The 15481-nt window shown below is 42.5% G+C and overlaps 1 pseudogene; it reads right to left on the minus strand.

The window, feature by feature from the left end:
- The window catches only part of LOC129695831 (colorectal mutant cancer protein-like), a 130561-nt pseudogene that overhangs the window by 52012 nt on the left and 63068 nt on the right, over positions 1-15481 (minus strand).

Genomic DNA, 15481 nt, shown 5'->3' on the forward strand with positions numbered 1-15481 from the left:
CACATGGACACCTATCAATTGTGGCATGGCTTGCATGCTGTAACAGGTTATAAAGTGAAGAGGGGCTGTATCGCTGGCAACAACACATCCTCTCCTAAGAGCTGAATGCTTTGAACAGAAGGTCAGCGGAATGATGTCATCCATCTCAACAGGCTTGGGTGCGCTTGTATCCACAGTCATTGTCGCAAATGTTCACAGTCATTGTCATTGTTTTGTCAGCCTGGGAAGGCAGTCCATCTAGGAGAGGGAAAACTCTGATTTAAAACCTTCACTGCCTTGTGCCCATATCCAGTCATGGAAAAGGCTCCAGGAGAAAACCTCAAGGAGAAAACCTCAAGCAAATCCGGAGTTGGAGCCCCTAAGGCAGTTCGTCGTTGTCTACAACCCCACTCTGGCAGCTCCTGCGACCAAACTGGTGCCAAACTGCTATTCCTTTGGATCGATCAGCGACGTGGAGAGGGGGGGGGACGTGCTGCATGGGCAACAGCCTGTCCTCCATAGGTCATCGCCCAGGCTTGCATCCAACCAGGATGCATCACCCATGGTCAGTCATGACCGAGAGGGGCCTACTACTACCACTGCTACTACTGCCGCAAATGTCAAATAAGCCTTATTGAAAGTGAATCCAGGAAAGGCAATTGGCCTAGATGGAGTCAGTAACCTGCACATACCAAATTGAATGATTATTGGCGGACATCTAACTTCTCTTTACTACATTCAGAGGCTCCCACCTACATTAAGACCACCATCATCCTGGTGCTAAAGAAATGGCAGGCTGTGCGTTTTAGAGACTACCACCCAGTGGCACTGACATCCACCACCATGATGTGCTTCAAGAGGCTGGTCATGGCACACATCAACTCCAGGCTACTATACTGCTTTGAACCTTTGTTTTGCCTATGACAGCAAGAAATGGCAGAGGGTTGTTGATGCAGCCCAGTCCATCACACAAACTAGCCTCAATGCTGTCAATTGATTCTGTCGATATTTCATGCCGTCTTGGGAAAGTAGCCAACATAACTAAGGTTCTACGCACAACCTGGTCATAGGATCATAAGAGATAGGAGCAAAATTAGGCCATTCGGCCCATCATCTACTCCGCTCTTCAATCATGGCTGACCTATCTCTCCCTCCTACCCCATTCTCCTGCCTTCTCCCCATATCCTCCAACACTCGCACAAATAAAGAATCTATCTTTCTATCTCAGCATTAAATACATCCAGATGAATTTGCCTCCACAGCCCTCTGTTGAAAATAATTCCACAGATTCACCACCCTCTGACTAAAGACATTTCTCCTCATCTTCCAAAAAGAACATCCTTTAATTCTGAGACTATGACCTCTAGTCCTAGACTCTCCCACTAGTGGAAACATCCTTTCCACATCCACTCTATCCAAGCCTTTCATTATTCTGTACGTTTCAATTAGGTCCCCCATTCTTCTAAACTCCAGCGAGTATAGGCCCCGTGCCGTCAAACGTTCATCGTATGTTAACCTACTAATTCCTGGGATCATTCTTGTAAACCTCCTCTGGACTCTCTCCAGAGAACAGCACATCCTTCCTCAGATACAGTGCTCAAAATTGCTCATAATATTTCAAATGCGGCCTGACCAGGTCCTTATAAAGCCTCCATGTAACATTCCTGTTTTCGTATACAAGCCTTCTCGAAATAAATGCTACCATTGTGTTTGCTTTCTTTACTACCGATTCCACTTGCAGATTAACTTTTAGGGAATCCTACACCTGCACTCTCAAGTCCCTTTGCAGCTCTAATTTCCGGATTCTCACCGCATTTAGAAAATAATCTACGCCTTTATTCCTACTACCAAAATTCATGACTGCACACTTTGCTACACCATATTCCATCTGCCACTTCTCTGCCCACTCTCCCAACCTATCTAAGTCCTTCTGCAAAGTCCCTGCTTTCTCTACACTAACTACCCCTCCACCTATTTTCCGATCATCTGCAAACTTGGCCAAAAAACCTTAATCCCCTCATACATTAATATACAACGTGAAGAGCAGCGGCCCCTGCACCGAGCCCTGCAGTCATCCTTTCTTCTACCCTCGCTGTCGGGAAGAAGATACACAAGATTAAAAACAGGTACCACCAGATTCAGGAACAGCTTCTTTCCCCTGACCTTTCGTAAATCCGATCTCCCTTGTACTTTATTTAATTTGCATTTTCTCTGTAACTGAAACAAGGTAATATATTTTACACTGGTTATTTTCTTCTTTGCACTGCTGTTTCACTTTTTACAGCTTGATTGTGCTCATGCAAGGTACAATTTGACAGGATAGCAAACAAAGTTTTTCACTTTATCACAGAGATTTGAGAATTCCCATGTGAATACAGAAATACATTGCTTGAAGTCCAACACAACAGGAGCTTACTCAGATTTCCCAGCATTTACACTGGAGAATCTGCTCTCAAGCCTGAAGCTTGAAACTGCAAACATATTCATTTGAAACGGGGATGGATGATTTGGATGGTTCCAAGATCCTTCTGCTCTTCAAAGAAAGAACTGCAAATGCTGGAAAAATCGAAGGAAGACAAAAATGCTGGGGAAACTCAGCGGGTGAGGCAGCATCTATGGAGCGAAGGAATAGGTGACGTTTCGGGTCGAGACCCTTCCTCAGACTGATGTGGGGGTGGGCGGGAAGAAGAAAGGCAGAGGCGGAGACAGAAGGTTGTGGGAGAGCTGGGAAGGGGAAGGAGGGAGAAAGCAAGGACTACCTGAAATTGGAGAAGTCAATGTTCATACCGCTGGGGTGTAAACTACCGAAGCAAAATATGAGGGGCTGCTCCTCCAATTTACTGTGGGACTTACTCTGGTCATGGAGGAGGCCCAGGACAGAAAGGTCAGATTCGGAAATGGGAGGGGGAGTTGAAGTGCTGAGCCACCAGGAGATCAGGTTGGTTAATCCTCATTACGAGTGGGGGGGGGGGGGTGAGGAGTGAGTGCGGAGCTATGGGATATAGAGGAGACCCTGGTGAGAGCCTCATCTATAGTCGAAGAGGGGAACCCCCGTTCCCTAAAGAATGAGACATCTCCGATGCCCTGGTTTGGAACATCTCATCCTCGGTGCAGATTCGGCGAAGGCGGAGGAATTGGGAGATGAGGTGGTGGGTGGGGGGGAGAGAGATAGAGTCCTTACAGGGCTATCTGGACTACACTTTTTTTCACCCTGCTTCTTGTGTCCTCATTCTTTAGGGAACGGGGGTTCCCTTCTTCGACTAAAGGCCACATCTTCCCATCTCCTCCCCTTTCGGCTTTCCGTAGAGACCGCTTCCTCCGTAACTCCTTGGTCAATTCGTCCTTTCCCACCCAAACCACCCCCTATCCAGGCACTTTCCCTTGCAACCGCAGGAAATGCTACACTACTACAATGCTTTACCTCCCCCCTTGACTCCATCCAAGCAATCTTTCCAGGTGAGGCAGAGGTTCACCTGCACCTCCTCCAACTTCATCTATTGCATCCGCTGCTCTAGGTGTCAACTGCTCTACATCGGTGAAACCAAGTGTAGGCTTGATGATCGCTTCACCCAACACCTCTGCACAGTTTGCATTAACCAACCTGATCTCCCGGTGGCTCAGAACTTCATGTTTGGGTTCTGTCTGCCATCAAATAAATCTAATGTGCTCTGCCCCTTCCTCACACCTGGGTTTTGGATCAGGGCTTTCCTCAAGACAATAAACCATCGCATTTTTCCAATCGTGTTTTGATAATGCTCTTGTATCATTTACCATCGTCCTCCTGGAAATCGCTCACACCAGTGGTGATGAAGTGTTTTGAAAAACTGGTCCGGGGTCATATCACATCACTCCTGCCCCGAAGCTTTGACCCCCACCAGTTTGCGTACAGAGCGAATAGATCTACGGAGGACGCTGTAGCCACAGCTCTCCATGCTGCACTGTCTCACCTGGAGCAGCGGGGGAGCTACGTGCGGATGCTCTTTGTGGACTACAGCTCTGCTTTTAATACCATCCTTCCCCACAAACTGGTGGACAAACTGGGGGACTTGGGACTTCCACACTCCACCTGTACGTGGATCAATAGCTTCCTGTTGGGTCGCAGCCAGAGAGTCAGAGTGGGCCATCATACATCCACGGCCCTCAGCCTCAGTACCGGCTCTCCACAGGGCTGCGTACTGAGCCCCCTGCTCTACACACATGACTGCACCCCCGCCCACCACAGCAACACCATTGTCAAATTTGCGGATGACACTACAGTGGTGGGACTCATCTCCGGGGGGGACGAGTACGCCTACCGGGATGAGGTGGAGCAGCTGACAGTGTGGTGCGAAGAAAATAACCTGCTCCTCAACACCTTAAAGACGAAGGAGGTAATAATAGACTTCAGGAAAAACAAAACGGACATGGTACCACTGACCATCAGAGGGGACTGTGTAGAGAGGGTGGCGGATTTCCGCTTCCTGGGAATCCACATTGAGGAGGACCTGACGTGGAGCGTGAACACCACTGCGCTGCTGAAAAAGGTCCAGCAGAGACTGCACTTCCTGCGGGTGCTCAGGAAGAACAACATCACTCAGAGGCTGCTGCAGTCCTTTTATCGGTGCTCCATTGAGAGCATACTAACATACTGTGTATGCGTGTGGTACACCAGCTGCACAGCAGCTCAGAGGAAAGCGCTCCAGAGGGCCATTGACAACGCCCAGAGGATTGTCGGCTGCCCTCTCCTTACCTTGGAGGACTTACACAGTTCCCGCTTCCCAGAATATCATAAAGGACATTTCCACCCCCCGGACACTCCCTGTTTGAACTGTTGCCGTCAGGCAGACGGTACAGATCCACAAGGACAAGGACAAATAGACTAAAAAACAGTTTTTACCCCACTGCTATAAAAGCACTAAATGTAGCCGCCAAGGAACGCAGGGGCGATACAGACTAAGGGACTGTGGTAACGGTGAAATCGACAGAAGGATGGAGGGTTGGGTGTGTATGCGTGCTTTGTCTGTGATATTTATTTATTTGCTTATCTTTATTATTTTACCGTGGATGTTTCGTTAGCTTTAGAAATGTTTGAATGCTGCACTGACTGGCTGACATTTTAAATTTCGTTGTACATGGCCCATGTTACAATGACAATAAAGAAACTATTCTATTCTGCTTGCAATGCTGGAGCTCAAAGTGAAGCTTGATGTCTGATGTTTTGCAGACAAGCAATATGGCCTGCTGGCCAGTATGGTCAATTCCAATGGTTAGCTAAAGTTTTAATCACAACTTCAATGCTTTCAATTTGAAAGCAACAATTCTATTGTTGCTTTCAAAAGGTAATTGTGTAAATATTGAAGAAAGAAAACTAGAATGAAGGAAGAAGTTGAAATGTGTGGCTTCAAAAGTGCCATCACAACGTTAATAAAATGAACGTCCCTCTTCTGTGCTAAATTATTCTACAATTCCTCACTCACTGTTCCAGCTTATTAACAAAATGCAAAATGAATCCCATAAATGCATTAGATGAACTCATCTTCTAAATCACCAGAGCCATAATCAATATTACCATAAGCAGATGATTTATTTCTTCCCCCAACTACTTTTAGCGTCCCCTTTCAAACTTAAATTAATGGACCAAGTGAGCTCATGCAGCAATGCTGCGACTGAAATCATTGGACCAAGTACTAATTAAGATTGCAAATTAGGCAAGCTGAAAATGTGTAGAGTATTGAAAGCAGTGCATTCCACTACAGCACTTAATGTAATAAATAAATGAACACCAAACAGCAAAAATCACCCCGCTCTGACATTAAGTTGTTTAAGAAGGAACTACAGATGCTGGAAAATCGAAGGTAGACAAAAATACTGGAGAAACTCAGCGGGTGATGTTTCACCCGCTGAGTTTCTCCAGCATTTTTATCTACCTCTGACATTAAAATCAGTTTATCTTTACCTTATTTCTATCTGATCTCCATTGTCCATGAAACCAGAGTGTATAAAGAATCTCACCCTTAAATAAATATTTTCATAACAGCCCTGAGAAATGAACAAATGTCAAAGAAATATATCATCCCTCTCTTGTCCAAATGCTTACGTTATAACAAAAGTCCTTAATTCCTGACTCTCTAATCAAATGAAAACAGACTTCCACCCTCTAGCCTGTCAAACCCACTTACAATCTCACATATTGAATTGAGATCATCTTGCATTCATTTGAACTAATCAATCTATGACTATGCTACTTAATTTCCCTATCAAATGCAAGGCCCTCATCCCCAGAATCAATCAAGTGAATCTATACTCAATTGCCTCCAAGTTAAGTTGTTTCATTCTTTACACTGTACCACACATGAAACCTGATCAAAATAATATAACATTCCAACAACATTTGTTCAATCTAACACTTTGTGGCAGAGGACTCGAAAGTAGCGAGTGTTCTTTATAATCATAGCCAAGTCAGTTTAACATGGGCAGGCTAAATCAGGCCCCCAACTCACATTCACCCCCACACCAACACTAATCCTGCAGACAAACTTGGTATTACAACAAACCGCTAGTGCACCAGAAATCTCCACTCTGTGCCCCTTATTTGGAGTGTGTTGCATATCAAAGTTCAAATAAATTTAATTGGATTTTTAAAATGCAAGGACAGGAGAAACGGTAAGGTTAAAACATTTCATATTTATGTTTCGAGAGTAGCCAGAGGTCTGTCTCAACATGTTCCTGGGCTCCAACTGCCCATCATACTCTCCCTCCTCCCCTTCATCTGGTTCCACCTAACCCCTCTGTCTCACCCCCTCCTATATGCTGGCCCACTTCCCTCTACACGCTCAGTCCTAATTTAGAATGTCGACTATCCCTGTGCCTCCACCACCTTTCAATTTATGTGGAATATCTTCCAACTTCCTGCTGCAATGACTCCAGAATAAGGATAATCACGATAATCTTAAGGCATCCACTAAAATCCAGCAATGTAGAATTTAAATTCCCTCTATTCTCCTGGAATTTCTCTATGGTAATATTAAGGCGTATTCCTCAATGATACAAAAATAGCAGCTTTTACAAGGAAGACCAAATTACAATACTTAATATCACAATTATTTCCCACTATATTTTCCTTTGTCTCTATCGCTAAGGGATCTGCATCTACCTTTGGCACCATCTTTCCTTCATTAATATAATTGTAGATAGCTCATAATTGTATCTAAAATTTCTTTGCAGCTTATTCGTTTAATGCATCTTCTTCCTCCAACAATTTTGTAGTCATCCTTTGCTAGTTTATAAAGCTCTCCAATTTAGAAACATAGAAAAATAGGTGCACGAGTAGGCCATTCGGCCCTTCTAGTCAGCACCGCCATTCAATACGATCATGGCTGATCATCTAAAATGAATACCCCGTTCCTGCTTTTTCCCCATATCTGTTGATTCCTTTAACCCTAACAGCTAAATTTAACTCCCTCTTGAAAACATCCAGTGAATTGGCCTCCACTGCCGAGAATTCCACAGATTCACAACTCTCTGGGTGAAAAAGTTTTTCTCATCTCAGTCCTCAATGGCCTACCCCTTATTCTTAAACTGTGACCCCCTGGTTCTGGACTCCCAATTTTTTCCTGCATCTAGCCTGTCCAATCCTTTAAGAATTTTAAATGTTTCTATAAAATTCCTCCTCATTCTTCTAAATTCCAGTGAATACAAGCCCAGTCGACCCATTCGTTCATCATATGTCAGTCCCGCCATCCCGGGAATTAACCTGGTGAACCTACGTTGCACTCCCTCAATAGCAATAATGTCCTTCCTCAAATTAGGAGGCCAAAATTGCACACAATAATCCAGGCGCGGTATCAATAGGGCCCTGTACAACTGCAGTAGGACCTCCTTGCTCCTAATCTCATAGCCTCTCGCAATGAAGGCCAACATCCCATTAGCTTTCTTCACTGCCTGCTGTACCTGCATGCTTACTTTCAGTGACTGATGTACAAGCACACCCAGGTCTTGTTGCACCTCCCCTTTTCCTAATCTGACACCATTCAGATAATAATCTGCCTTCCTGTTCTTGCCACCAAAGTGGATAACCTCATATTTATCCATATTCTACTGTATCTGCCATGCATCTGCCCACCTACCAACCTATACAAATCACCCTGCAGCCTCATAGAATCCTCATCGCAGCTCACACTGCCACGCAGCTTTGTGTCATCCCCAAACTTGGAGATGTCATGTTTGCTAATTTTGGCAAAATTATGAACCTTTTCATTTAATTTAATATTGGTGCCTGGAGAGCCAAGATCAATCAACCTTAGAAATTGCAGCATCTAATAATCCTATGAGAAAGACTGAATCAGACAACAGTAAGCTTTCAACTTAAAAACACTATTGGTATTTCATAGAAACATAGAAACATAGAAATTAGGTGCAGGAGTAGGCCATTCGGCCCTGCGAGCCTGCACCGCCATTCAATATGATCATGGCTGATCATCCAACTCAGTATCCTGTACCTGCCTTCTCTCCGTACCCCCTGATCCCCTTAGCCACAAGGGCCACATCTAACTCCCTCTTAAATATAGCCAATGAACTGGCCTCGACTACCCTCTGTGGCAGAGAGTTCCATAGAGTTTGCACTGTGTGAAAAAAGTGAAAAACGTTTACAGGCACCTTATTTTTTCAACCAACTGCAGCCTGTCAAGCTTCTTATTTAACTCACAATCATTATACTGTGTAGTTCAAGTGACGCGTTTAGGGATCATAGCGTAATGATGTCCTTTCAGATGCAATCTTCATTTCTCTCAACAGATGGGATTACAGAGACACTAAATAGACAATTAGCATCTCCCTGGAAGAGCGAAAAGCAAGCATCAAGTTTGCACTTTACTAACACACTAAATAGCGTTTAAGGCTAATTTTTCAACCAACTGATCTTGAAGCATAGTTACTTCAACCCACAATCAGAAAACAACTTTATCGAAGAACGAGTTTAGGGATCAGCGCGTAAACAGGCTCTTCAGCCTAGCAAGTACACGCCGACTATTGATCACCTGTTCATATTAGTTAATGCACTTTCACATCCACTCCCTGCACACTAGAGGCAATTTACAGAGGCCAATTACCTACAAACATCCACGTCTTTGGGATATGGGAGGAAACCAGAAAAACAAAGGGAGAATGTGCAGACACCACATAGTTAGCACCCAAGGTCAGGATCGAACACAGGTCTCTGGCACTGTGAAGTAAAAGAGTAATAATTTTAATAATGTTCTACTGCTGTGCCACTGTGCCAAATTGGTTGAGAAGTTCCATAATTTTATAAAATTCTTTTGTATTTCAGATTTATAATTTGTCTTAGTTTTGAGTATGTAATCCAACAGCCCCATTTTAAAGTGATTTCTCATCAGCTGCTGATTGAACATCGTCTTCAGAAATACCATATTAAGAACTTTTCTTAAATTTTAAGAATCATTTTATACCATAAAGTATTTTAGGGTATCATTTAAAGTTAAAGATACTCCTCAACTTACGATGGGGTTATGTTCCGATAAACTTCTTCTGCTGTGCCATATACGTTTTATTTCTTGGGAAGCGGCACGATCTGGATGTTGGGCACTTCTGCTAACATTTTGTTTAGCAATATGTTTTTGAGGTGCTTTTCTATGCACACAGTATTCCTTTTCATCAGAACATCGTCGTGATCAAGTGAGCACAGCATTTGTAAACAAACGATAGCGTGGCCAGCGGGATGCCGCGCCTCTTGTTGCTTTCTGGACGCTGCCACCAACAAGACGCGCTCGGTGACGGTGGGCCGATCGGCGCCTTCTTGGTCGGCTGCACTGGCTGTGGCTGCGACTGAGCCGGTTGTTGTTGCTGCTGCAGTATCTCGTCGGGGCGCGCTATTGGTTGTTTACACTCGTGATCGTGCGGCTGATTGGGAGCTGTGGCTCGCTGCCGTTGCCCAGCATCATGAGAGAGTATCGTACCGCATATCGCTAGCCCGGGAAAAGATCAAAATTCAAAATTCGAAGTACGGTTTCTACTGAATGCGTGTCGCTTTTGCACCATCGTAAAGTCGAAATAATGTCGAAGCATCGTAAGTCAAGGAGAATCTTAATTTTATAAATAAAAACTTTCCCTCAACTTGCTTTAGAGTAGTACTTCACCAAGATTGCCAAATAAATCTAAGACGTTTTCTCATAAAACAAAATAATTTACACTTGTAAAACAACAAAAAAGCTTTCCATTGTATCTCAGTACACATGACAATAATAAACTAAACTAAAACAATGTCATGAACTAAACCTCAATGTCTTGCTAAGTACCAAGTGGCAAAATATCTAGTTGAAAAGTGCAAAAGCACAAAGTAGAAGAACAGTGGGTCAGCCAGCATCTGGGGATGGAATGGGCAAACGATGTTTTGGGTCGGGCCCTTTCTTCAGATCGATTGGTGTAGGGGGAAGAAATCTGAAAAAGTGGCCCCGCCACCTCTTATCCATAACTCACACCCATATATAGAACAGAAGGCAGAATGTAAAATTGGCACAATATGTTGCTCTGCATGATTACTGCTCTTGACATTACTTGACAGCTAGACGCCTGATAAAGTGAACCATACATGAAAACCAGCGTATGGTGCTTACAAATGAAAAAAAATCTACCAGTAGAAAGTGGTGGAAATAATTTGAAAATCAAATCTGTGCTGTACAGAGATATTTTTCAGAATAGCTGCATCATCAAGTTTCATGTTTTTCCAGAGGTCACTGGAGGTTTTTCTATATGCAGGCAACAGTATGGAACAACAGGAGGCTGTGTGTGCATACTTTATCCAATGATCATCAACCTAACCCTCATTTCAAGTACCACAGCAACTGGTGTCCTGCAAAGCAATACAGGATTTTGTTTGCTGTGTAAGAGAGAACTGCAGATGCTGGTTTGAATCGAAGGTAGACACAAAATGCTGGTAAGGCAGCATCTCTGGAGAAGGAATGGGCGACGTTTCGGGTCGAGGGAGTTAGATGTGGCCCTTGTGGCTAAAGGGATCAAGGGGTATGGAGAGGTACAGGATACTGAGTTGGATGATCAGCCATGATCATATTGAATGGCGGTGCAGGTTCAAAGGGCCGAATGGCCTACTCCTGCATCTATTTTCTATGAATCTATGAGACCCTTCTCCAGACTGATGTCAGGGGAGGGGGCAGGACAAAGATAGAATGTAGAATAGGAGACAGTAAGATTAGTGAGAGAACTGGGAAGGGGATGGAGAGAGAAAGCAAGGGCTATCTGAAGTTAGAGAAGTCAATGTTCATACTGCTGGGGTGTAAACTAACAATCTTCACACTGCTGGGGTGTAAATTAAGAACTTTGTTTAACCTTGCACTGGGAGCAACCAGTGCATTCACTATATATTCTGAAGGACGGGATAAAGGAAGGATCTGCAAGTGGTGACACAGTAGGCAGAAATGCAGGAAGCCAAATCTGAGGGAATTGGGGTTCGGAGTCAGAAATTATAGGACGTCTATCAACTCGCCAGAGGGTGCAAGAATGATTTTGAGGTTGCGGACTATCCTACTCACACAGATGTCTGTGCAAAGACTTTAACAGGCCAGGTGACATAAGAAAACAAATGAGTTAATCCAAGCAAATGTTAAATTAATTTCAAAATCTGCCAGATAATCTGCTCCTTGTCAAGAAATCTTATCAAGAACCTTGTCAAGAATTCAGCATTAATTTGTGCAGGCCTTCATACAGATTATTAGAGTGAATCACATCAAAAAAAAGAAGAAAGCTATTGCATTATGCAGCATCTGATAAATAGGCTACAACTTCTTAAGATCCGAGTGCGGTCTGCTTGTAATCTGAGATAATTGACTTCAGGGCTGTCATTGCCACTGTTCTAAGGTCATCACGGCAGTTTATCAATTGTTCCCCAACAAATCAGTCAAACCATAATGCTACTGTGGTAAAAGGACACCGGCTCCATCGATCAGGAATCTGTGTTAATGTCAGGTGACAACATTCTTGCCACAATTCCTGCCAGACACCAACTACTGTCTGAAATAAGAGTAGGAAATGCTGAAAATACCAGGTACAGTGCCCTCCATAATGATTGGGACAAAGACCCATCATTTATTTACTTGCCTCTGTACTCCACAATTTGAGATTTGTAACAGAAAAAAAAATCACATGCGGTTGAAGTGCACATTGTCAGTTTTTAATAAAGGCCATATTTATACAATTTGGTTTCACCACGTAGAAATTACAGTTGTGTCTTTACATAGTCCCCCCAATTTCAGGGCAGCATAATGTTTGGGACACGTGGCTACACAGGTGTTTATAATTGCTCAGGTGTGTTTAATTGCCTCCTTAATGCAGGTATAAGAGAGCTCTCAGCGCCTAGTCTTTCCATCACCTTTGGAAGCTTTTATAGCTGTTTATCAACATGAGGACCAAAGTTATGCCAATGAAAGTCAAAGAAGCCATTATGAGACTGAGAAACAAGAATAAAACTGTTAAAGACATCAGCCAAACTTTAGGCTTACTAAAATCAACAATTTGAAACATCATTAAGAAGATAGAGAGCACTGGTGAGCTTACTAATCGCATCTCTTGAACTAACACTCTTTTGTCTCCTTTTGATTTCGAGCCATTGTCACTTACTCCATCCAACTGCAAATCCGTCTCACCTATATCCACCTATCACTTGCCAGAATTTGCCTCTGCTGAGTTCCTCCACCACTTAGTTTTGCTCAAGATTCCAGCATCTACAGTTTGTGTCTCCAGCTAAATATGTTCACATCTTATATGCATCATTGGCAGATAGCTTACTGAATAGTTTGTGCTGTTAATTATTAATAGCAACTCAATTTTGCTTTGAGCTTACCTGGGATTTAGCCAGCTTTTTTTCTAACAAGTCCCTCTCTCGTTCTGTATGCTGGAGTCTTTTATTGAGATCACCTATGTCCGTCTTTAATGATGCCAGAGCTGCTAAATGTAACTGGTGAAAGAGAAAGCAGCTTTATCAAAGAGCAAATGAAAGTCAAAGAAACCCAGATGTTGGAAATCTGTATTAAAGACAGAAATTGCTCTAAACACATAGGTCAGGCAACATATATAAAAGGAAAAAGAGCTAACATGAATATAACTGAAGACACTAGAGATTGCAGATACTGGAGTCTTGAGCAAAAAGACAGACAGGTTGGTATGGGAATGGGAAGGGGAATTGAAGGAGCTAACAATGGGGAGCTTCAGCTGGCCTAGGCAGACAGAGTGCAAGCATTCAGCAAATCCTGTGACCAGTTGGAACTCCCAGTTTTCAGGCACTTCAATTACCTTTCCCAAACCAACCCGTCTGTCCTCAGCCTCCATTGCCAGAGCAAGGGCTATATGCAAATCTCCATCTCACCATTCAGCTCCTTTCCACACCTCATCCTACTCTTCTATGTAACCTGTAGCCTTCGATGCCTTGGAGACTTAGGTGCTCTTCTAAACACAGCTGAAATGTTGCAAGCCTCTTCCACCACCCTCTCTGTTCAGGATTGCAGCCAACCCAGTGGGTGAAAATAATTCTCCCACATATCTCTTCTGAACTCCTACCTTGTATCTTAAACCCTCTTGTTTGAGACAAGGATGAAAATACTTCAAACAATTTTAAACCAGACAAGTTAACGAACGTTTGAGCAAATTTTCCCAAATAATTTACAAATATAGCATATAATTTTTCATCACGCAAATAACGTCGACAAGCCTTTATTATATTTAAAGTCAGAAGGATTTTCAAATTCTGGATATGGAGCTTCCACTTGCTCAGAATCAGGTTATACCATTACTGATTTTAATCGAAGAACAGGAGTAAAACTTCAATTTTAATTGACTTAACCAACAGATCTAACTAATAGCATGGCACATTATATTTATAGCTCTATGGTTCACTGTTTAAATTTAAAAAAGCTTTCCTTTTTATGTTTGTTTTCATTGGCGAGAACCACATACACTGACTGGTACTATTTGCCCTGTGACGATACAGGAGCATCGACCTTGAACTATTGTGTATCTTGAGCTGACAGCATGTAGACAAATGAGCCATCTATAAATCCTATGGTACCCTCGGAACTGTGTTTTTTAAATTATGAAACATGGCTGATAAACTGGAACACATTATCCTACCAAGCATAGAAGTATATATCAGTGCATTATTGATGAGAATTGCTGATATAAAAACTAATTATTCCAAGTGTTGTTCAACAATATTGACATAACTGCCAACTAGATTCATTTTTGAGAAATGCCGTTAGTTTTTTGGACAGAAAGTGCAGAAGTGCACAATGTTTTGAATGTTAATTATCCGTGGTGTTAGCGTAGTTTACAAGTCAGAAATGTGAACATTGTGGAATAATGTGGAAGATGCCAGCATTCTCGTCGGTCTCACAAACGTTACATACGTCGGGCATTCGTAAGCAGGCGAGTACTTATAATTAGGTGAAGTAAGTTCGAATTTGGGATTAACTGAACCATTACCATTTTAAAAGTGATACATGCTGTGCCTAGTTTTATATTTGTAGTGTAGATTGTAATGTCAACTTCTGCCAGTAATAATGCTACAGTGTTGTTACCAGAGGAAGGTACAAATATGGAATGACAAATCAAAATAATTATAATCAGTAAGTATATTAACAGTGAAGCATCCCAAGGTTCATCACAGGAGCAGTGCAAATCAAAATTTTAGAGAACCACAATAAAGCATGTGATGCAGTGTTTCATATTTTGTTTCAGATTGTTAGCCTCTATATCTATCCTTTGATAACCTACAGCCACAAACACGATCAAATATCTGGAATTGAACTGATATTAAGGCAGTGATTAGGGGTTAGCTGCTCTAGGCACAGACCAAAAAAATGTAATTCTAGGATTTTTCAATTTTTTTTAACACATAACCAATTTCCCAGCTATGCACTTACTTGGTGGGTTGGGGAGAGGAGCAGGAGTGATGACAGAAACAGAAATTCTCTGACTCACTATCACGTAGAACGTTAACCATATGTTTGGCAGAAATGTTAAAATCAAATCAGAGGGCTGAATGTGTATTCAGGAGGACAGTCGTTCTGAAATAATCGTGTAAAGATTCACTAGCAAGAAAAAGCAATGGACAAAATCTACCTTCTCAAGTTTATCCAACACAAGCTGCTGATGAGAAGACACAAATATGTGGGGATTTTTTTCTATGGATATTTTTTACAGTCATTTTATAACAAACAGAAAGTTCTTCTTCAAATAATTAAAATTACCAAAATATTTAAACAGAGCTGATTGACTGAATCGTGTGCATCCTGGCACATGACCTCTCTCACAAGTTACACTAAATTCAGTTTAGACACAGCTTTGGGCAAAGCATTGCACCACGACCCAAAAGCTGAGAAAAGCATGGGTTGTCTCAAGACATTTCTCATACCCAGTCAATGTTAAAATTAAGAAAGGTATGAGAAATTTCTTGAGACAACCCATTGGTAAATGTTATCCAATTGCAGTAGCATGCAAAATT

This window comes from Leucoraja erinacea, chromosome 3, assembly GCF_028641065.1.
Source record: "Leucoraja erinacea ecotype New England chromosome 3, Leri_hhj_1, whole genome shotgun sequence".
NCBI classification, from domain to species: Eukaryota; Metazoa; Chordata; class Chondrichthyes; order Rajiformes; family Rajidae; genus Leucoraja; species Leucoraja erinaceus.